Raw genomic sequence first — 22,636 nt, forward strand, 5'->3', positions numbered from 1 at the left:
GTTTATCAGTGGTATTGGCCTGAAATTGGCTTTCTTTGTTATGTCTTTATCTGGTTTGGGGATTAGGATGATGCTGGCTTCATAAAAATGGTTTGGGAGTCTTGCATCTTCTTGGAATAATCTGTGGAGGCTGGGTGTTAGCTCTTCCTTAAATGCTTTATAAAATTCTTCTGTGAAACTATCTTGCTCAGGGATTTTGTGTCAGAAGCTTTTTGATTACTGTTTCAATTCCATCAGGTGTTATTGGACTTTTCATTTTTTTCTGCTGCTTCTTCACTGAGTTTTGGAAGATTATATTTTCTAAAAAAATGTTTAATTTCATCTAGGTTTTCAAATTTCGTGGCATATGGCTCTTCATAGTAATTTTTTACAACCCTTTGTATTTCTTTGGTATCAGTTGTAATTTCCTCTTTCATTTCTGATTGTATTTATTGGATCCTCTCTCTTTTTTTCTTGATGAGCCTGCATAAAGGCTTGTTGATTTTATTTATCTTTTCAAGGAACCAGTTCCTGGATTCATTGATCCTTATTGTGCTTTTAGTCTCTATGTCATTTAATTGTTCTCTGATATTGGTTATTTCCTTCCTTCTACTTGCTCCGGGTTGTCTTTGTTATTGCTTCTGTGGTTCTTGTACATGTTGGGTTGGGTTGTTTATTTGAAATGTTTCTATTTTTTTCAGGTAGGCCTGTAACACTATTAACTTTCTTCTCAGGACTGCCTTTGTTGTGTCCCATAAGTTTTGGATTTTTGTGAGTTCATCTTCATTTTTTTTTTCAGAAATTTTTTGACTTCTTCCCCAATTTGTTGAGGCTTGTTTTGTGTCCTATCATGTTGTTTATCATTGAATATATTCCATGTGCATTTAATAGAATGTATATTTTGCTTGTTTTGTATAAAGGTTATATATATATGCATTTGTTCTAGGATATTGTTCAATGATGCAATGTCCTTGTTGATATTTTGTTTGGAAGACCTATCCATTTTTGATAGTGGGGTGTTATAATCCCCTAGTATAATTGTGTTTCTGTCAATATCTTTCTTGAAGTCCTCTAAGATTTTCTTTGTGTATTTGGGTGCTCCTATGTTGCGTGCATATATATTTACAATGTTTAAGTCTTCTTGGTGGATTCTTCCCTTGAGTATTATGAATTGACCTTCTGGGTCTTTCTTTGGCCCTTTTTTGGAAGTCTATTTTGTCTGTTATGATTATTGGTATCCTGGCTTTTTTTTCTGTCCATTTGTTTGGAATATTTGTTTCCAGTCCTTCACTTTCAGTCTGTGTAGGTCTTTTGTTCTGAGGTGGGTCTCTTGTAGGCAATATATATGTGGGTTATGTTTTGTTATCCATTCTGCTATTCTCTGTGCTTCTATTGGGGTATTTAATCCATTTACATTTAAGGTTATTGTTGATAGGTACTTATTCATTACCATTTTTCATACCTATGTTCTTATCTGTTTCACTGTTTTTCTTCCTGTTCTTAAAGCAAACCCTTTAGCATCTCCTGCAGAGCTGGTTTGGAGGAGGTATATTCTTTAAGGCTTGTTTTGTCTGGGAAGCTCCTTATTTGACCTTCCATTTTAATTGAGAGCCTTGCTTGATAAAGTAGTCTTGGTTGCAGTAGTCTAGGCCTCTGGTTTTCATGAGCTTGAATATTGCTTGCCATTTCCTTCTGGTTTGGAGTGTTTCCATTGAGAAGTCAGGTGCTAGTCTTATCAGTGTCCCCTTGTATGTTACTTCCTGTTTTTCCCTTGCTGACTTTGAGATTTGCTCTTTATCTTGGAATTTTGCCAGTTTAATTATGATGTGTCTTTCAGTGGGCCTCTTTGGGTTCCTCTTGATTTGGATTGTCTGCATTTCCTGGATTTGTGTGACTTTTTCTCTCATCAGATTAGGAATGTTTTCTATCATTACTTTTTCAAACAATTTTCCTATCCCTTGTTGTTCTTCTTCTTCTGGTATCCCTATTATATGGATATTACTCTGTTTCACGTTGTCCCTTAAGCCCTCTTCATTCTTTCTGAGCCTCTTTTCCTTTTCTTGCTTCTTCTGGGTATTTTTTCCACCTTGTTCTACAGCTCGCTGATCTGATCCTCTGCTTCATTGAGTCTGCTGTTGATTCCTCCTACTGTGTTCTTCAATTCAGGAACTGTATTTTTCATTTCCTCTTGGTCCTTGATAGTTTCTATTTTCTTTTTCATGTTTATATAGTTTGCAGTGAGTTCATTGTAGTTTCCCTGTAATTTTTGATAATTCTCAATGAGCTCATTGAGCTTCCTGATAACCATTGCTTTGAACTCAGTATCTGATAGTTGACTTTCCTCTATTTCATTTAGCATTCTGAGGCTTCCTCCTTTCCTTTCATTTATGGATTGTTTCTTAGTCTTCCCATTATCTGTGAGACTCTTCTTGTTAGCCTCTGCTTCTTAAATTTATCTATTCAGACTCCCTGGGTTTCTGTATGAACTTCTATGGTAGAAGACCTGTGAGATTCAGTGCTGTAGACTCCTTGATCTCCCACACTCCCTGGTCTTGGGCTGTCATTTATGTTGGCCCTGTGTAAGTCTTTGGGTTTTGATTGTTGTTGGGTCTTTCTTTGGTGGGTCCTTCCCACCAGTTGGTTAACTGAGTGTCACTCTGTCTTCTACCTCTTGTATTCTGTTGTGCAGGTGTGGGCAGGTTGTGTTGAAGCTGCTTCTTCCAGGTATACAAGGTTTTGAGGATTCTCTCTTGCTCTTGTTCTGTTGTGTGTTCTGAGTAATTTCTCCAGAATTTTTTGTATTTCCAGATAGGTCCTGGTTGAGTTAGTGTGGCTTCTGCTCCCTCCTTACCTTCTTCTGTTGTTATCTGTTTGTGGTTCCTTTGTCGGGTTTTGTCTTCCAGTAGGTATCCCAGTGTTCACAGCTTCCACCTACTTTTTTTGTGATCAGTTAGCGAGGGGAGGCAAAATTATTTAAGACAGCAGGAGGATATTCTATGATATTTAAAGTACCACCTGTCTGATTTTTCAATGTCCTGTACAATTTTTAGTCTCCAATCTTTATATATGCTGGGGTACTACTGGCTGTTTGCTCTGTCCTCAGTAGTTTGGTTAGGTGTTTGACATGTGTGCAGGGTGAAGTGGACTCCACTCCCACCTATCTTGCTGTCATCTTCTCAAGTTCCCAAGCTTCTTAAATTATACTTTTATTTGGATTTATTTTATCCTTTATACATTTCTGCTCACTTTCCTCTTGGAATGCTTCTGTTGGCCAAAGTTCCCCTTTAAAATGTCTCCAGAGCTAAATACCATACCATCCATGATTGTGACCTGAACAACAAAGAACATATTGAAAATGTATCTCTAACTTAATAGCAAATTTATTTTTAGTCATGTTGCATTGTTACTAGAAGTATAATTCATTTTATATAACTTATAATTAATATAGAATTTATGTATTTTACTTTAATAGGATTGATATGTCTGCTAAATTTGCTTTTTATAGTTTAGTTATTCAGCATTTCAAGATTTAAAAAAAAATTTTAAGGGTCATTTTACCTCAAAAATAATGTTGGCCTCTCTTATGCATTATGTCTGTTCTTCAGTTCATAAGTCTTCCAAGGTTATCAACTGTGGTTCTGTTACAACATTTACAAGTTACTTTTTGTTAATACCTTGAAATAGTAATCCATTGGTCCTGTATACATAAACTTATTTTAAGTGACCTATTGTCTTCTTTTTAATTCTTGAACTTTGATTTTCTTATTAATCATATATGATTTTCCATTTTATTTTCAACACTTTTGTTTTTGGTAGAGAACTTTTAGGATTCAAGAAGCCTAGCTTCATCTTGGTTTTCTGGTAATACAGTAGTCCCCCTTTATCTGTGGTTTCACTTTCCATGGTTTCATTCACCTGTGATCAACTGAGGTCTGAACATATTAAATGGAAAATTTCATGAAGTAAACAATTTATAGGTTTTAAATTGTGTGTTGTTCGAAGTAGCAAAATGAAATCTTATGCCACTCTGGTTCTCCCAACTGGTACGTGAATTATCCTTTTGCCCAGCATATCAACACTGTGTATGCTGCTGCCATTTAGTCACTTAATAGACTTCTCTGTTAATAAATCTGCTTTTTGGTATTATGGGACTTGTGTTCAAGTAAACCTTATTTTACTTTATAAGAGTCCCCAAAGCCATTTGGCTATGCCAAAGAGAAGCCATAAATTTTTTTAAGTGTGAAGGTATTGTATGTAAACAATTTATTAGTTTTAAATTGTCTGCAGTGGAGGGAAAAACAATATAAATAGGGTTTCGTACAGTTTCAGCCACCTATTGGGTGTCTTGGAACATATCCACTATGGACAAGAGGGCACTACTGTTTATCATTTTGACCAAAGAGTAGGCTCATGTATTCTTTAATATTTTTCCCCATATCTAAGTAAGGTCTTAAAGTGTTCTTGGATTTTTTTTTTTTGGTGGGTGGAATATACTTTAGCCATTTTAAGCAATAATTAAAACTTTGAATCCCATTTATGTACTATTCCTTGCCATGTAAAATCATTTTCAAGGTCAAATAATCCCTGTGCAACTCTGTGTTTTTAGATATTTTATGATTTTTTCTTTTTTAGTATCTTCTGAGGATAGAGGGTTTCATAGTATTACTTTCAATAATTTTTTGACAGACAAGATATTTATCCCAAACCATTTTTTAAAGAGTTTGATGTCAGGCCATTATGTATAGTAGGTTAGTAGGTGTTGGCAGACTTTTTTTTTTTTTTTCTGTAAAGGTTAGATAGTAAAAGAAGGTTTTGTGGACCATAGGTCTCTGTCACAACTATTCAATTCTGCTCTTGTAGTGTAAAAGCAGCTGCAGACAATACCTAAATAAGTGAATATGTCTGTGTGCCATTAAAGTTTATATATGAACTCAAGTTGGAATTTCATATAATTTTTATATTTCACAAGATACTTTTCTTTTGATTTTTATTCAACCATTCACAACTGTAAAAAACATTCTGGCCTTACAGATCATCCAAAATCAGGCATTTAGCCAGTTTTAGTCCATGGACTATATTTCGCCAAACACACACACACACACACACACACACACATTCATATAAACATAAACATGCATATTGTATCTCTGTTACTAAAATACATGACGCATTTTGTTTACTAGGTTGGAATTAAGATCTTAAAATTGACATGGAGCATGACCAGGACATTGTGTAGGCCACTGGCACCATGAAGATCTGGATTTTGAAGCACATCTTTGACCACCCATGCAAAAAATATTACAACAGCTGCAGTACAGAAATACTCAAATGCTATGAACCCAAGTGTGCTTGGAGTTGATGTGTTGGACAACTTCCCTTCTGGAAAGATGCACAGTCATAGACTTCTCAGCACAGAGTGGGTTTGCTACCATTGTAAAATCTCTTATTGGTATGGCAGGAACCAAAACCTATGTGCATGAACATTCTGTAGTTAATCCTGTACAGAAAACAATGAAACTTAAATTTGCTAATATTTTATTTATAAATATGATTTCAGTAGATGAGAGACATATATGAACCATATCTGCAGGACCCAGATAAAGCTATTTTGACTCAGGAGGCCATAATCATGGTAAAAGGAGTCAGTCTCAGTACTTATCTGGAATGACTGGTGGCAAGTATCTTTAAATGCTAACGAAGGCCAAGAAGTAATGGAATGGGTAACACATAAACGAAATGCTGAGATGGAAGAATTGATGGCTTTGGCAAGAGAAAGCCTAAAGATACTGTTGGCAGCATCAGTATTTGTAGAGACATGATGAAAGTTTGTATACAATACCCTGTCCTCCAAATTTCTACTAGCTAGCATTATATTTACTTGTTATTTAGAAAATTCAGCTATGTTGTAGGTAGAATATTTAAAAATAAGCTTAAGAGAGGCTATGTGACTTGATCAAAACAAAGAGGTGCAGAGTTTTTAAGTAAAGGGGATCATCTGAATTTTTTAAAAAAATTTATGTGAACTTCTAATAATTGTGTGACAAATTCTTTCATGAAGTTCTTCCCATTTCAGTGCTATTAATTCCAAATTAGTACTTCACCTTATTGCTTTATAAGTCTTCTGAGAAATTATATTATTAGTAAGATAGTACTTTATTAAATGTTTAACTATTGTGATTATTATTATTATGATATAAGTCTGGATAATAAAATGAAATGACCAGCTGAGTCATTGGAGGTCTAGGTAGTAAACTGATAATTGCATTCTCATCATATTTTTTCCAGGAGTCAGGCCAAATCTAAAATATTAGGAAGGTTGCAGACAGGTAGAACAGTCTTGTGCCAGTATCACAACTAGCAGAGGCAAATTTAAGTATGAGACAAAGCTTTGTTACAACCCTTTTTTGTTCTGTTTTGTATGTGAGGATATGGGTGGACCAGAGTTGTAGGGTACAATTAGATGAGTTAAGTATCTGGCTAGAATTGGCAATTTGAAACTGATCATATCAGAACTATTTAGGTTTACTTCTGTACCTTTGTATGAGGAGGAATTCCTCCTATTTTTACTTATGATGTCCCTTTAGCTAGGTTTTACTGTTTATGTGTTCTGGTATTTCTTTATATTTTTTAAGAAAACTAAAACCAACCTTACAGAGTCTGTCCTGGGGAATGGTTATGTTATTTTTGATATAAATGTAGATTATACAATCTGACCTGAAGGGAATGGAAAAAAAGACTTAGAAGAAAGAGGAATAGTACAATTCTTTTCCTTAATGTTTTTTCTTCTTTGCTATAGGCAAATCTACAATACTTAGCTAGTTAGTGGACTATTTGACCCTTTTCTTTAGAATATACATCTCTTTTTTGACAGGAGATCTGAGGTATAGCTAACAATTATTGCTTTATCATGTGAAAGAGTTGTAAATTGAACACCATATTTTCCTTGGAATTAAAAAAAAATTACTTTCACTGTTTAACATCTTGAAGATGCCATTTGTGCTGTTTGATTCCTAACTAATCCATAATACCCATTTCCCTCAACCCCCTTCTATAAACTCATCTTGAATTTCTTTTAATATCTTATCCTTTTAAGCTTCAGGAAAAAAAAAAACACTTCCATTGTGTAACATTGAATTTCTTTGTGAAATAACTTAGCTCAGAATTATATATCTGAATCTTAAACATTTTTCCTTCATTGGCCTAGGTAGTTGCTATTATTTTGAATGGAAGTTCTTTTTATAGTGTAGTACTTATTACTTTACCAAAGTTGTGATCAGTAGCACTTTCATAACAGAGAGAATTCAAAATAATGCATAAAAATACAGCAACTCTCTTTTATTAGAGTTAAGACAGGAAGAAATGAAATATTTTGAGTTAGGGCTTGCTTCTATGAGAAAACAGAGACAAGCCTGTGGTTTTGTAACCAACTGGTAGGGTCCCAGCACTTGCCACCCATAGGCAGTAACTCTAGAGACAGAGTCTGGTGGAAAGGCAAATACAATTTTTATTTACACACACACACACACACACACACATGATTACTTTGATGCCCACCCTTCCCCTGCCACCGGAGGAGCAAGTAGGCTGCTGGCAGGTAGCTGTTGCAGCAGTTTCCCACAGCTTGCTTTTGGGGGAACAGCATAGGGCTTATCACCTGACTGCCTCCCAAGACCTGCCCCTGGGGCCTCTGAGCCCTAATCCCCTCCCCCCACCCCATTGTTCCCTTCATACCAGCCTTGCTCATAGTACCTGCGATGCTTAGGGTCAGGCCAAAAGCACTTAGTGAAGGGCACTGAGCCTGACCCTCCCTGGCTCTACTGGGACCACAGCCAACTGGCCAGCAATGGTGTGGGTCTTGGGCAGGCAGCAGCCACCATGGCTTCTGGCCTGGGAAGGGGTGCAGGGCATGTTGGGCCCACACTGGAGTTATGGCCTGCAGGCAGGGAGAAGCCACTGCCTCCAGCCTTGGGAAGGGATGTAGGGCTTGTCAGCAGTGCTGGAAGTGGGGGCCATGGTTACGTGGCAGCTTCCATGGCTTCCTGTGTGGGGGAGGGTCATTGGGCTTGTTGGAATTGCCCAAAAGGTAGGGATGGTGGGCAGGTTCACCCTTGCCAGCTTCCTGCCTGGGGAAGGGGGTGTAGAGCTTGCTAGGGGCTGTGCCTCTCAGAGCTCAACTCTGAAGCTTCCCACCCCCCACCTGAAACCTGCTGTGCTCCAGGACAAGTAGATGTTGGAGCAATGTGGTAGGGGGTACTCAGAATTTCCCCAGCTAGGTCCTCAGCTCAGGACCTCAGCTCCCATCAGTCAGTGTATCAGGGTGTGAAAGCATGCCATTTGCTCACTCTACACCTTTGAAAGATTCCCCCATATCCCCCCATACCAGAAATGGATAGGAAAGTATTTCCCTCCCATCCAGTCACCTTCTTGGTTTTTGGCGCCACCATTGCATGCCTTTTTTGTTTGTTTGTTATGCATATGGTGTCCTGGTCACTAGAGCAATGTACACATGCACTGTCTGTGGCGCCTCTCCACCCCTCCCCATTTCTTGGGTAAGTTTCCCCCATTAAAACCCCCACCTTAACACTCTGGACACCTAGAATCTTACAAGGGCAGACGGACAAAGGTCTCCTTCTTCTGTAACTACTTTCTGCTGACCAAGGTATGTACTCCTACCTATAATCCTGGTCTAGAGGTCCTAAAAAAGGGGGGTCTGGAGTGGGATGGGTGAGGCTTCATGCAAGGGAGAATGATTTTGCAAAGACCAGGTCAGTTAGTTGTTCCTGGAAAGTGGCACACATCATGTCCAAAAGATGGCATTGCTGGATGAGTTGGTGTCCTTGTCATGTTCTGGAAGCAACAAATTTGGCAAGAGGGTTAGAAGGCACAGTCAAATCTATTAACAACTAAATAATAAAGTATAGGCTAATTCTGCAGTGTCCCTAATTAAGGAAGAACAGCTTCCTTGGAGAAAGGTATGCAAGGCCTGTCACACCTGTCTAAAGCACTATTGCCTACTATACTGAACTAAAATTAGGTTTAGGGAAATATCCTGAGATTCCTCCCCTCCTCCTCTGTTAACACTTCTGGGTCCTTTCTGTCCAAACTATTAAGGCAGAAAAGAAAGCAGTCTTAAAGTAAAACCAATAGGCTGTTCAATACTTCACCAATTCAACTGTTTAGTTCAGCCAAACTATTGAGTTCCAGGGAGTGGTGATGCAGGTGGGCTTCTCGAGTGGAGCCTACACCTTTTCTGAGTCCACAAGACTATCTTCTAAGAAGATATTTAGTTGCAAGGCCTTTACTGAAATGATACTAAGCAGTGACAATTTGATACCATCAGGTTAAATCAGTTCAACTCTCAAGTGAAAACAAACTTTGAAGGTAGTTAGCTGCATTAGAGTCTGATGATTATGACTGAACATTGTCACTTTCCTTAAAACCTGATTCTCCTACCTAAGATCACCATCATTAGCCTCAGAAAGACTGCAAGTTCTCAGTTTTGCTGCATCATTTGCATAAAAACAAGTGCAACACTGAACACATAGCCTTTTTTAAAGTTTATTTTGTTGTAATTTCCACCAGGAACCTTCAGATTGACTCTTAAACAACCTTTCAGGGCATAGAAGCCAAGCCCCAAAACTGCCCTCTGGATTTGCTTACACTACTTGTTTTCCTCAAGTCCTTGAGGTTCCCAGCATGTCTTAAGGTTCCTCCTTGTTATCTTTCAGAAAAGCAACCTTCATTCCTTCACTGGAAAGGCTGCCATGAACCACATGAGCCAACAAGGTACCCACCCAACCATTTCTCCAATTAGCTTTTGTTAGCTTTCAAAGTCAATCTTAGTTTCTTAGGGCTTTCTGGTAACAACCAAAGCCCAGGCACGACATCCTAGTCCAACCTTTGGATATTAAAACCATAGTTTGAAACTGGTCTTGTTGGTTTCATACAAAGGAAAGTATATTCTTATATCCTTACTCATTAAGAATGCCAAATTCTAGATGGATCAGGTAGGGAGAAAAATACAAAGCAAAAAGAAAAATTCTTGTCCATCCAATATCCACCAAAATTGCATTTCCATGTCTTACATTTTTCATTACTTTACTACTTGGGGTGAAGTTTTAACTGTTGCTGGGAACACTAAATTTCTTTTAAAAACAGCAACAAACCAAAAATATCCAAAGCAAAAAACAGAATTCCAAAAATAAAAAAAAAAAATAAGAGGGCACTAAAACTAGCCTTAGAATCTTGTCTCGCACCAACTGGTCCCACTAACTAGTCACACAGATGACCTTTCTCTGGTTCCAAATGGCATGAAGTCTCAATGGTAGGGACATTCTCCTCTCACCAAAGCTGACTCTAATTGGCACCAGATGATCTTTCCTAGGTCCCAAAGCACAAAGCCAGATGGCAGAAATATATTCTCACCCCAGCTGGATTCCATCCAGTACCAATGGCACAAAGTCCCAATCATAGAGGCATTCTCTTGCCTACCAGTACATCCACTGGTCTCCTGGCAGACACATGACCTCTCACCAACTAGTCTCATGGCAAAGACATGCCCTCCCTCTCACCCCAACTGACTATAATCGGCATCAGATGACCTTTCCTAAGTCTCAAATGGCACAAAGCCCCAAACAGCAGAGAGGGAGGATTCCCAGTATAAACAAAACAGTTAAGTGCCCTAAGTACCCAAAAGATCAGAAAGCAAGAAACAAAACAAAACCTAAAGCAAAGAATAACTCAACCCAAGCACTGGGGTGTCTTTCCTTTCAAAAGAAAATTCCACACCATTCTATGGCCTCTATAATTTTTGTAGACCTTCTTAATAACTTAGGGATAAACATAGCTCACTTTTAATCTTTATCCTTTTTAACTATGGAACAGACTACCATCAAAATCAGTATCTGGCAGCTGCAAACACATTAATAAAGTAAAGAGACATTGTCACTTTGCACTGGGGCCTGCTATCTTCTTTCAAAATACAAATTTCAAATCTCCTTCCAGAGTGCAGGTCCAGCTTTCCTTTTCAGCAACCACCACAGCAGTAGGATTTGAATTCTCTTCAGGCAGTGCCCATTTTACTAGTGTGTGTGATGGACCCAAGGCTTAATTCCCATGAGCTTCAGAAAAAACTGTGTTTTCAGTAGGACATTATAAGGACCAGTCCATTGCTCAGCTACCTGCTGTTCAGGTCCTTGATTCTTCCAAGATTTTATTAAGACTCAGTTCCCCAGCTGAAATGGGTGTAAGAGATCATCGTATGAGTAGGTGGACCTGCAATGAGCAAACTTGTGCAAAATGGTTAGTGTTTGCCCTAAATGTTGTACATATTCCTTAATTTTCCACTTTTGCTCTAAATCTAGAGGGGTTGTTCCTAGAACTGAGATTTGGAATTGTCTGCCATAAATTATTTCAAAAGGGTTTACTTTAAGCCCGGTTCTGGGTGATGCCCTAATCTGGAGCAAAGGAATGGGATGCGCCTGGTCCCTTTCCAAATGCATTTCCTGGCATACTTATGCCAGGGTATTCTTTACTTTTTGTTCATTTATAAATAGGTGCTACTGATAACTGATAACAATACACTAATAAAGCAAAATTATTGACTATCCATCGAATCCTTACTACATGCCAACTATACTAGGCCTTAGAGAGAGAACAGTTATAATGACATCTAGGCCAACTATGAACCATTAATTTTTTTTTATAAAAGAATATCAGAAAAGTCAGTCTGTGCCTTTGTGTAACCACTTTTCCAGTTCCTTGTTTACTTGCTGTATCATGGAGAGTGACTCTGTCTTGACCTGTATCTATATTCTTCAGCACTTCCAAATTTTGAGAAGCCTCAATTCAAGTGGTAATTGTCAATGTTTGTAAGTAAAGTAGACAGTCCACTGTAACACTATTCCCACAGAGAAGCATATTTACAAAACAGTACTAGATTTCAATACCAAATATAGTCAGGAAGGTATTTACAGCCAAGCTCTAACATATATTTAAAAATGTCCCCCATCAAAGAGCATCACCTAGGAATTCACTGGTCTTGCCAGTTCATGGTCAGTTTAAAATGATCCAGAAGTGGATGCATAAAACAAACATATGGCTAAATACAAAGTAATTACAGTTAGGTGTAGTTCGGGGACCAACTGGATGTAATAACATTTCCCTACATAAATTTGCTTTACCCTTTTTTTGCCACAAAAACATTTAAATTTGTTTATGATTTGAAAATAATATAGGAACAACCAATACACATGAGACATCATTCCTCCATTTCTCAGGTTGAAGTGAGGAAGTAATCAAATGCACACACCAAAAACCCGAAGAAAGAAATCTCAGTTTCTTCTTATTTTTCCTACAGGCATTGTTAGTTTCAAAACCAAAACTCAGAGAATACTGGTTCTTAGAGGAAAAGAAAGATTCCACTGTCATTTTAAAAATAAGAATTCAAAATAAAAGCTAATGGCAGCAATAAAATTAGGTAATGCTGAAACAAATATTAATAACAGGTAACATATAAAAATTACCACTTATGTATGCCTTGAGAAGTAAGTACAAATTGTATTTACATAATTATACACTTTGTCTTTGATTTCTTTTTCTTTTACCATCTTTGATCAACTCTTCGTTATGTTTTCAAATTTCTTAAACTACTGCATAGAAAGCACTGTTAATACCTTGTCTTGTCTTTGTTGATGTTTCAATAAAAGGAATTCCAAAACTTCTTGCTAAGTCCTGAGCCTGTTTTGTGTCTGCTGTTCTATCTGCAAATCACAATTATTTCCTACCACAACCATGAGTACACCTTCAGAGTCTTTAACTCTTTTCACTTTTCTTTAATAGTGTCTTCAAATGATTTAATATCATTTAAGGCAAAGATATAAAGAAAGCCCTCTCCAGTCCTCATTTACTGGTTCCCTCATTGCGCTATATCCCTTTTGACCTGCTGTGTTGAGAATATTCAAGAAACAGGTTTCTCCATCAATTATTACTTTTTTCCATAGGAATTCTCTATTGTAGTATCATATTCACCCACAAAGCCATTCTGAATTACCTGTATTGTCAAGGCACTCTTGCCTATGCCAACAGCTTCAACTACCACAAGTCTATATTCAGCCATTTTCAGCAGTCCTGAGATTTACTGAGCCGCTAACCCCCCAATCCCCAGCTGCCTTCATTGCCTTCCCAAAGCTCTGCCAATTATCACCTGGACTCTGGTTCTCAGTCCTAAAACTCAGGTGATCCATCCCCCTTCCCAGAGTCTATTTTCTATGCCAGTTTCCTTTCCACCTGCCAGGCATGTTTAAGAAGCTGACAACTGCAACAGTGTGCAGAGGACCTCCCAGCAACTGGGAAGCCCCATGGTCCCACTCCCTGGGGTGGTTCACCTACCACAAGTGACTAGGGCCCCACATTGGGCTCCATTACTGTAATGGAACAACCAGTGGGGTTCCACTGCCCACAGGCAGTAACTCTTGAGACAGAATCTGATGGAAAGAAAAATGGAATTTTTATTTACACATATACATATACATATCTATGTACATGTACATACATATATGTACACACAATAGATTACTTGATGCCCACCACACCTCCACTATGGAGGAGTGAGAAGGCTGCTGGCAGGTGGCCACTACAGCAATTTCTCACAGCTTTGCATCCAGGGGAGGGGTGAGGGGCTTGTTGCCCAACCACCTCCCAGGACATGTTCCCCACCCCACCGCCCGGACCTCTAAGCCCTAATCACCTCTTCCCACGCTACTGCCTCCTTCTTACCAGCCTTGCTTGTGGTACCTGTGATGCTCAGTGCCAGGCCAAAGCACTCAGGGAGGATCATTAGGCTTGATCCTCCCTGGCTCTGCACAGGGACCGCAGATGACTGGTCTGCACTGGTGTGGACCTCAGGCAGGTGACGGCCACCATGGCTTCTCATTTGGGAAGGGGGTTGGGGTTTGTTGGGCCCATGTCAGAGGTGTGGACTGAAGGTGGGCAGCAGCTGCTGCTTCCCACCTGGGGAAGGGTTGTGGGGCTTGTCTGGGCTGCAGTGGAAGCCAGGACTGTGGGTGGGCAGCTGCCGCTGTGGCTTCTTGACTGGGAAAGTGGGCATGGGGCTTGCTAGGGCCTGTGCCTCCCTAACCCACCAGCTGGAGCCTCCCTGAGCTCACCTCCCAAGCTTCCCCGCTGCCTTCCTGCCCTGGAGCACTGCCACATGGGGCACTCAGAATCCCACTGGCTAGGTCACCATCTCAGGATCTCTGCTTCCAGCCTTGGACCCACCAGCCAGGGGATCAGGGAGCAAAAGCAAAAGTGGGACATTTTTGGAGTATTAAAGAACCCGCTCACCTCCCCACACCATAATCCTCCACCTGGCGGAAATGGATGGGAGGATATATCCTTCCTATCCAAACGCCTTCCTGGTTTTTGGTGCCAGCTTTGCACACCTTTGTCTTTTTTTTTTTTTTTTTTGGTCTTGCCTTACTGGGTTGTGCCACTTGCCAGGGCAATGCACGCCTGTGTAGTCTTTGGTGCTTCTCCACCCCTCCCCATTTCTGGTGGGAAGTTCTTCCCTGTTACAGTTTTATTATGTTACCTACAGCATTTGTGTGACAAAAAATGTGGAAGAAAACTTAATATAGTCATGCACAGTCAGATATGCATAAGTATTAAGGTATTCCACAGAAAGTAAAAAATGTTAATAGAGGATAAGTAAATACAAATATAGATGAAAAATATTGTTTTATTACACAGATGATACATATTTAAGAAAGGTTTAACTGAAAAACTATTGCCATAGTAAAGGTATATACTGTCATTTCTCTCCCCTTTTAAAAAAGATTTAATTATTATTATTTTTTTTTTAGAGAGGGGAAGGGAGGGAGAAAGAGAAGGAGAGAAATATCAACGTGTGGTTGCCTCTGGTATGCCCGCTGCTGGGAACCTGGCCTGCAACCCAGACACCAATGATCCTTTGATTCGCAGTCTGGCACTCAACCACTGAGCCACACCAGCCAGAGTCATCTCTCTTTTTTTAATTATATTTTCCAGCAAGAATATTTAGCCATTTTAAGTAACTGTTAATTAATTTACATTTCATTATGTGATGGTAAAAGTTAAATTTAGTATTTTTTGATGTGACAGCAAGCTGAATGTATTTATTAGTTGAAGAAATTGTTTTATTGCTAGAAAATAAAACCATTCAAATAAAGAAATCTAATTGTTTTAACAATAAGTTTATAATAGGTGATACTGTTGAGGAAATAGCTTAAATATAATTAAATAAGGAAAAATTCATTCATGATAATGTTGCTGGTCATAAGAATCATTTTGGAAAAACTGTTAAAATGCTGACTTACAGGTATTACATCTCCAGAGCTACTAATGAAACTTAATATTCTAGGTCAGAGAACAATATCACATGGCATTGCTAAAGCTTTTTTTTTTTCCCCAGGAGAATAAGGAATTGAAATAGAATCCAAATTTTGCTGGTCATCAGAAATAAGATTGTGATTTAAAATATAAGATATATAACCACTCTGATAAGCATAAGTTTATAACCTCTAAATTTCTAACAAAACTTCACTTCCAATAATTTTATTAACCTGGTGAATATTTTGAGTTTGCTATTATTAATTGTAAAAAAATGTCTACAATTTCCCTTGTAGAAACAAATGTAGAAAGGAAAGAATTCTATTAGCTTTAAAATAAGACTGAAAGAGAAAAAGGACCGGGACAGAGACAGAAAGAGAGAGAGAAATAAATAGAGGCAGTTGTATTACATGTGTGTCTAAAGCCTAGCACTTCTGAGTTAGTTAGCATAGTTTACAAAAACTATATGTAAAACATAGTTTTTTCTCCTACTGTCTATATTTAGCTCAATGTATGCATGATCATGGTGGTTGGCTTAAGTTTATACGTAATAAAGTGAAAATTTGTGAATTATCTGACGAATCTCAGCCTTTTACGGTCAAACATATTTGAAGTATAGATAACCTTTTAAGTTTGTCAGTTGATTGTTTGGAATTGGGAATAATTCTTTCCATGGTTAAATAATGATAAATATTAATTTGTAATGAAAAACTTGATAGGAAATTTTATTTTAATACTAGTATTTAAGACATAAAATTAATTTTATTAACTTCTTTTAAATTCTTGTGGTTGGTACAACCTAGTTCATGAAATGATTACCATTCAGCCAAAGGCTGTTTCATGATTTGCAAATTCTCCATGTCCTCAGAGAATTTCCTAATTACCTGGTTTCTGAACTGACTTCTTCTGATCTCCTTCAGAAAATGGACTGTCACATATTTTCCTTGTCTTAACAGAGAAAAATAATTTATAATTTGAGGTATAGCTTTGTGTTTGGGAATGGATTAGACACGAGCATAGAGTTAAATTTTACAATATAGTTAATAAAGAAGGGAGAAATAGAAATAAAGGAAATAGAAGGAAATAGGACTACCTAATCTTTTTGTCCAGCAATAAGCATGTCATCTGAACTGACTTGAAGCACAGCAAGGGAAAGTGGTTCAGTCCTAGGTCCCATCTTCAGAAAGCAGCTAGCTGGAGTCCATGGTCAGTGCAGGGAGGAGGAGCCAGAATGAGTGATCACCCTTAGAGCACCACTTAGCCAGCCAAAATAAAGCAGACCAACATGAGGGGAAACAACAGGGAGTCATTTTTCTGCTGAATTCAGATATTTCCTCAGAGTTCTGTAATGACCTATGGATATTTGGATAACAATATTAGCATTTTATACTTGTAAAATAATTCATATCTAATAAGGCTCTATATTATCTACTTGTATCTTTGAACTAAATCTGTAAGATAAGATAGATATTAAATTCTTGGTACAAATGAGAAACTAATAGAAATTATTTACCAAAGTTACATGACTATTAAATAACAAAGCAATGATTGAGAGTCACTACTCTTCCCCTAGTCTAGTGCTCTTTCATGTGCATGTACCACATTGCTTCTTATGAATTGGCCATCAAATGTTCACAGTGCCTTCAGGGGCATTCAAACTTTTGGTGTCTCTGAGACACACTGGAAGAAGAGTTGTTTTGGGCCACAAATTAAATATATTGTGGCATATGATAAAAAAATCTCATAACATTTTAAATTGATTTATGCTTTCATGTCAGGCTGTATTCACAATAAGCCTGGGCTGCATGCAGCCCAAGAGCCACAGGTTGGACACTCCTGCTACATGTTAACTGCCTGGAGGGTAAAGGTGATGTCTTCTATCTTGTAGCTCTTGTAGCACAGGTGCTCACAATGGAGGCCCATCAGGAAATTTGTTAATTGAGATGTGGACTTGACATCATGGCAAGAGGAGGGCTTGGCATTAGACAAGTGGAGAGCAAATCCCTGGCTTAGGGGTATGTTGGCTGTGTGACTTTGTTCAAGTTGTTTGATCTCTGAACTTAATATTCATATATGTAAAATATGGATGAAAATTGTATATAGTGGTATTTTGTATGAATTAAAAATTACATTATAAAAATCCCTACATAGTAACTGCCATATAGTAGATGCCCTCCTTTGAAGAGTAACTATGTATCTTCTGACTTTTCTCTTAGCCCCTCCCTCAACTTATTTTATGCAGGAGTCTTTTGTATGTTGGTTTTGTTTTGTATGTTTTCTTATCTTAAAAACTAGAGTGCTAGGATTTAGATTGGGGCAGCCCATTCAGCTAAGGGAGTATCCTCATACCAGACCTCATGATTTTGAACAGCTGGAAGAAAGGGAAATACTATGCAATGTACCAGAGGTAAATAAAGTGTGTTCCGCATTTCTTGCCACCTTGCTTAGGCAGTTAAGTTATTAACATTTGATTCATAAATATTCTTTAGAAGAAAAATATGACTGTATGGTTGTTCTCAGAAATCAAATATTGTCTCTTCCTCTACTAGCATTTCTTTGGAAACCTGAAACTTAAAAATTAATTTTGAATTTTGTTTGTGGTATTTGCAAGTGAAGCCATATTGTTTATTTATGAAGTTCTCTGAAGCTATTAGCTGTGGTATAATTTGATGTTGCTCCATTTTATTTGAAGATTGTCTCAGTTTTGCATTATTTTCATTTTTATGTTTATCAAAGCATTGCATCTTATTGCTTGGCTTTAAATATGATGTTTTTAGATTAATAAATTCATCATTATAATGAAGCTTTATTTTCTGGAAAAGTATGTTTTATAAGTCATCTTATAAATTTAAAATCCTTCTCTCTGTGTATCATTTTGACTCTTCTGTTAGCATTTCTCTTGCATTCAACTAATGGATTTGGATAAAATGATTTCCATGTCATTTAACTTGATATCTTAGGTAATTTCTTCTGTAGGGTAGCTGCTCTCCTGTTCTGAGTATCTCTTTCTGGACCTACAATTAAGCTGGAGACTTTACTCTTAACTTGGCCATGTTTTAAATTTAGGAAGCTGATTTTCTTAATTCTGCAATGGAGTAATTTTCTGTTTTTATAATAAGGCTAATTAATTACAAATTAATTAATTACAAGTTAATAATTCTAATTCTGTTGGAATTAGAATTATTTCCTTTATGTCTAGTGGCCCAGACCATTTTACTCTGTGATATAAGCTCTTCACAGAGCAGAGCCATTGCCCTGCAGTTCACTGCCCTATATATACTATGGATAGCATTTTACATGTGTAGTGGAAAAAATAGGTTGCTAATGTTGAATTCTTATAGGTTTCAGGCATTTTGAGGATACTTTCACACTGCCCTTCTTTCTTTCAGTTCTTGGGTAATTTAGTCAAAACACAATTTCCTTTTCCATTTGTCTGGAAATAATTATTTACTGAGGAGATATATACCCAGTGGAATAAAGGTTTGGTAAGTGGTACATATTCTTTAGCTTGTTGATATTGGGATCATATGTTAGTGATGCCCTAATAAACAGCATATGCTGGAAAGGTGGTTACTGTGTGTGCTTAGTGACTAATCTTAAAAAATATTGTGTCATGGGAAAGGCTTCATTTCAAGTAGGCCTAATGTATGAATTTAAACAAATACACAAGTTCTGTCATGGTACTTTCAAGATCTAGTCTAAACCTAAAAATCTATTTTTTTTAAATATAGAAACTTAGAATTACATTGTACTTACTTAGAGGTCAACTTTAGTAAAATTCTAAAGTAAATTATGGTGAAATTGGTGTCAAGTAATTTAAACATTAATTTGGCAACTAGAGAAAGATAAAAATAAAACTACTTAGACACATCACATCACCTGATAGGAATGCCGATAAATTTTGCTACTTCTTTAAAGTTTTTTCCATTTGCTTGCCATGTTTGTTATTTGACTAAAATAAATTGTATGTAACAGTTTGACTATTCAATAAATGTTTAGTGTTATAATGTTTACTTTGGGGAATTAGCCTCTTTTATTTTTACTTTCATGCTTGGTCAGTTTAGAATCAATTGACCTGACTTTATAATGTATTATTTCACCACAATTTATAAATGAAATTTTATTTCATACCAAGACCAGTGGCTAACACAAAGTGTGCTAAAGCTCTGAGCACATATAAAACTCTCTGTTCTTCTTCAATCAGAGTCTGCCGTCCTCTGAAAGAAGCCATTTAGGTTATGAGTAATTTTTTTCTTTGCTTTTGTTAATACTTTTCTTGGCAAAATACTAAATTTATTTAGAATTTTAAACTTTTTGTTTTATATACAGCATACTATTGTTCTTCCCACCATTAGACTTAGTTATTCTTAGAGGGTATATCTTAGAATTAAGGCATTAGGATTGTATCAAAATACAGGTTATATTAATATATTTATAAATGTAAGAATTAGATATGTTTAAGGTAGTCTGTATACACAGAATTTTATTAGTACTATTAATTTAGCAACATTAAACAGTCATAATTACTTTGTTTTCCTAGTTTTGCACCATAAATTTATCTATTTATACTATATGTAAAATTTGTTTTGTTGTCAAATTACACTTTATCAGCAGACAGTATTACTCAGAAATTAACTTCTAGATGTTGAAATACCTATATTTGTTTATAGATGTTTGATTTAATTGCTACATTGAATCTTGTTAAAACTAGGTTACATAGAATGATGAACTATATCTAGCAATGGTTGCCTTGTTTTTAGGGAAATAAACTGGACCTGCACATTTAATCTATCACCAGTTGTCTGCCCTGTTTTTAAGTTGGGGGGGAAATGGACCTGCACATTTAACATATGAAGCATTCACAATATTATATTTTAATAAAATACTAAACATGAGAATACCAATACTTTAGATATTTTACTTCATTTTTTGAGGGAATAAGTACATTGTAGTCCTCATTCAGTAGTAAATTGTGTTCAGTGGGTTGGATGACAAAAATATGTCAATTCTTTTGCAGTTCTGAAATTTTGTTTTCTTGCATAAAATTTGAGCTTTAAATAGTAAGTTTTGAAAGTTTATCTTTCCAACAAAATTGAAACTGTCTGAAGAGACTTTAGATTGATTTTGTGAAAGAGCAAGTAGATGAGTCATTTAAATTTTGTGCCTGTATGAAATCAAGAACTATGTTAGTCACCATAGAATTTGAAAGTGCTCTATGCTTTAAATGTTACCTTTAGTCATAAATGTAAAGTCAATATATTCATATGCACTTTAGCATTTCTCTTATAAATTATTTATTTTTACTAAAATGATTAAAGGAAATTTTTTCACAATGAAACTGTGTATTTTGAAGGTATATATAATTTATTTGTTGTTAGCGAATAAGTGTTTGTCAGAACATTTATAGTCTTAATTCCATTTGAATGAAAATTTTACATTTTAACATAGAGATTTCTTTTATTTCTTTGAGAGTTTTAAGAATTTTGATTTTGAGCATTTGCTGTGACATATGGTGCATTTCCTGTCCTATTTTGTGTACTAGCCCATTAAGAAGGGAAAGTGAAGTAAGTAATCTAAAAATAACTCTGCTGTTGGCCCAATTTAGCAAAAACAACAAAAGAAGTCATCTGTGCATAAGTGAATTTCCACATTTTGTCTTCCCTGGTGGAAAATCTCTTAAGCATTTTGCTACCTATTCACAGAACAACGTCTTTCTTGGCATCCTAACTGAAGATAGAAGGGCTATTTTGATGTTTTATAGTTATGTGTGTTAGCCCCAGCCATACTGAAAATCTTAGCCCATAGAGACCTACCTTACTTAATTATAGTTCAGCCACCCCTCAAGTTACATGTGCACACACCTTCTTAAATTTTTCACAGAAACTTACAATATTGAATTAAAATGGTATTTAAAAGAAGTCACTAGGATGAAAAGTACATCTTTAATCACAAGAAGTATGGTCATATCTCTAGAAGTTTAAAAATTATTTTGCCTATTCAACTCATCTTTAAATGGTATTATAAGACACCTTAGAAATAGTAACAACTTGTAAAAATGAAATAAGTTTAATGAATTTCTTCCATCTTTACCTTTTCTTTGGTGGTTTTTGCTATTTTTATTCTTCAGATTAATATTGTATACTTTTTATCATCTTCTTGCCATGCTCATCAGAGTACTTGGTGTGGAAACCAGAAGATAATTGTTTTTTTTTTTTTATTTTTAACATTTTAGACATTGTAGATACTTGTGTGATAATACATCCATATTGATTAGAGGTACAGAGTGTCTCAAGAGCTTGAGAATGGGGCATTGACAATGGAATGATGCATTTGTTCCTGGTGGGAGAACTGATTGGTCCTAATGATTTTTTAAGGCATTTGCACTTAAAGTGAGAGGAATTTTTATTCCTTCCATGAGAACTTTAAGAATTTAAGAGTGAGCATTTGCTGTGGCATATGGTGCATTTTAAATTTTAAAATACTTTTGAATCCTATGTAAGTATTTATTCACTGATATGTTGGACTACTATGAGCTTAGATCACCCACAAATGATGCTTTAGCTCTTATAAAGATATGGAACATATAGAAAATAAACTTTTTAAAAGAATAACATGATTCCAGCATTAGAAGGATAGGAAGAAGAAGTAACAGCCCTATTAGGGAGCTGCTATGGTAGTTTGTTACCTTTATCACCTGCATGGAATCATACTTTCTAGTACCCACACCCTCCCTCAGTGACTGGCTTGTGTGTGTTACTTGGTCTAGTGACACATAAGCAAATGTGATGCAAGTAGAGAGTTGATAAGTGTTTGCATAGTGGTACTTCCCTTCTTGGAATGCTGTTGTCACCATATGAAGACTAGTCTGGCCTCCTGGAAGATGAAAGACCACAAGGTTAGACCTAATCTGTTCAAGGCCCACAGTCCCAAGTGAGCTCTGCCCATATGACCTACCAAATGAATGCAGTTGCATGAGTGAACCCATGCCAGATCTGTAAAACTCCATACAGCTCTCTCACAGAGTTATGAAAAATAATAAATTGCTTTAAGCCACTGAGTTAGGAGTGGGGTGTTTGTTATACAGTAATTGTTAATGGATACAGGAATTTATCCAGATATGTAATGCAGTATACAAAATGAAAACAATGGAAGATGTATTCCACAACTATGGACATAGTAGAGACCTTTCATTAAATTTCTAATTTGTCTCTGAGGTTCTGGGTAGTTAACATGAATTATAGTTAGTTATACAATATTCATTTTGAAAAATAAGGAAGAATAGCATTTTTAG

General features: G+C 36.6%; 1 protein-coding gene and 2 pseudogenes across 1 annotated transcript in view; 2 read left to right on the top strand and 1 right to left on the bottom strand.

Annotated features, from left to right (window-relative positions):
- Positions 1–22,636, top strand: part of FOXP2 (forkhead box P2) — an 852,864-nt gene that overhangs the window by 51,431 nt on the left and 778,797 nt on the right. The gene's annotated exons all lie outside the window — the stretch shown is intronic.
- LOC118497146 lies at positions 4,757–6,275 on the top strand (annotated as a pseudogene).
- LOC114507528 lies at positions 12,501–13,483 on the bottom strand (annotated as a pseudogene).

This window comes from Phyllostomus discolor, chromosome 10, assembly GCF_004126475.2.
Source record: "Phyllostomus discolor isolate MPI-MPIP mPhyDis1 chromosome 10, mPhyDis1.pri.v3, whole genome shotgun sequence".
Taxonomy (NCBI): Eukaryota; Metazoa; Chordata; class Mammalia; order Chiroptera; family Phyllostomidae; genus Phyllostomus; species Phyllostomus discolor.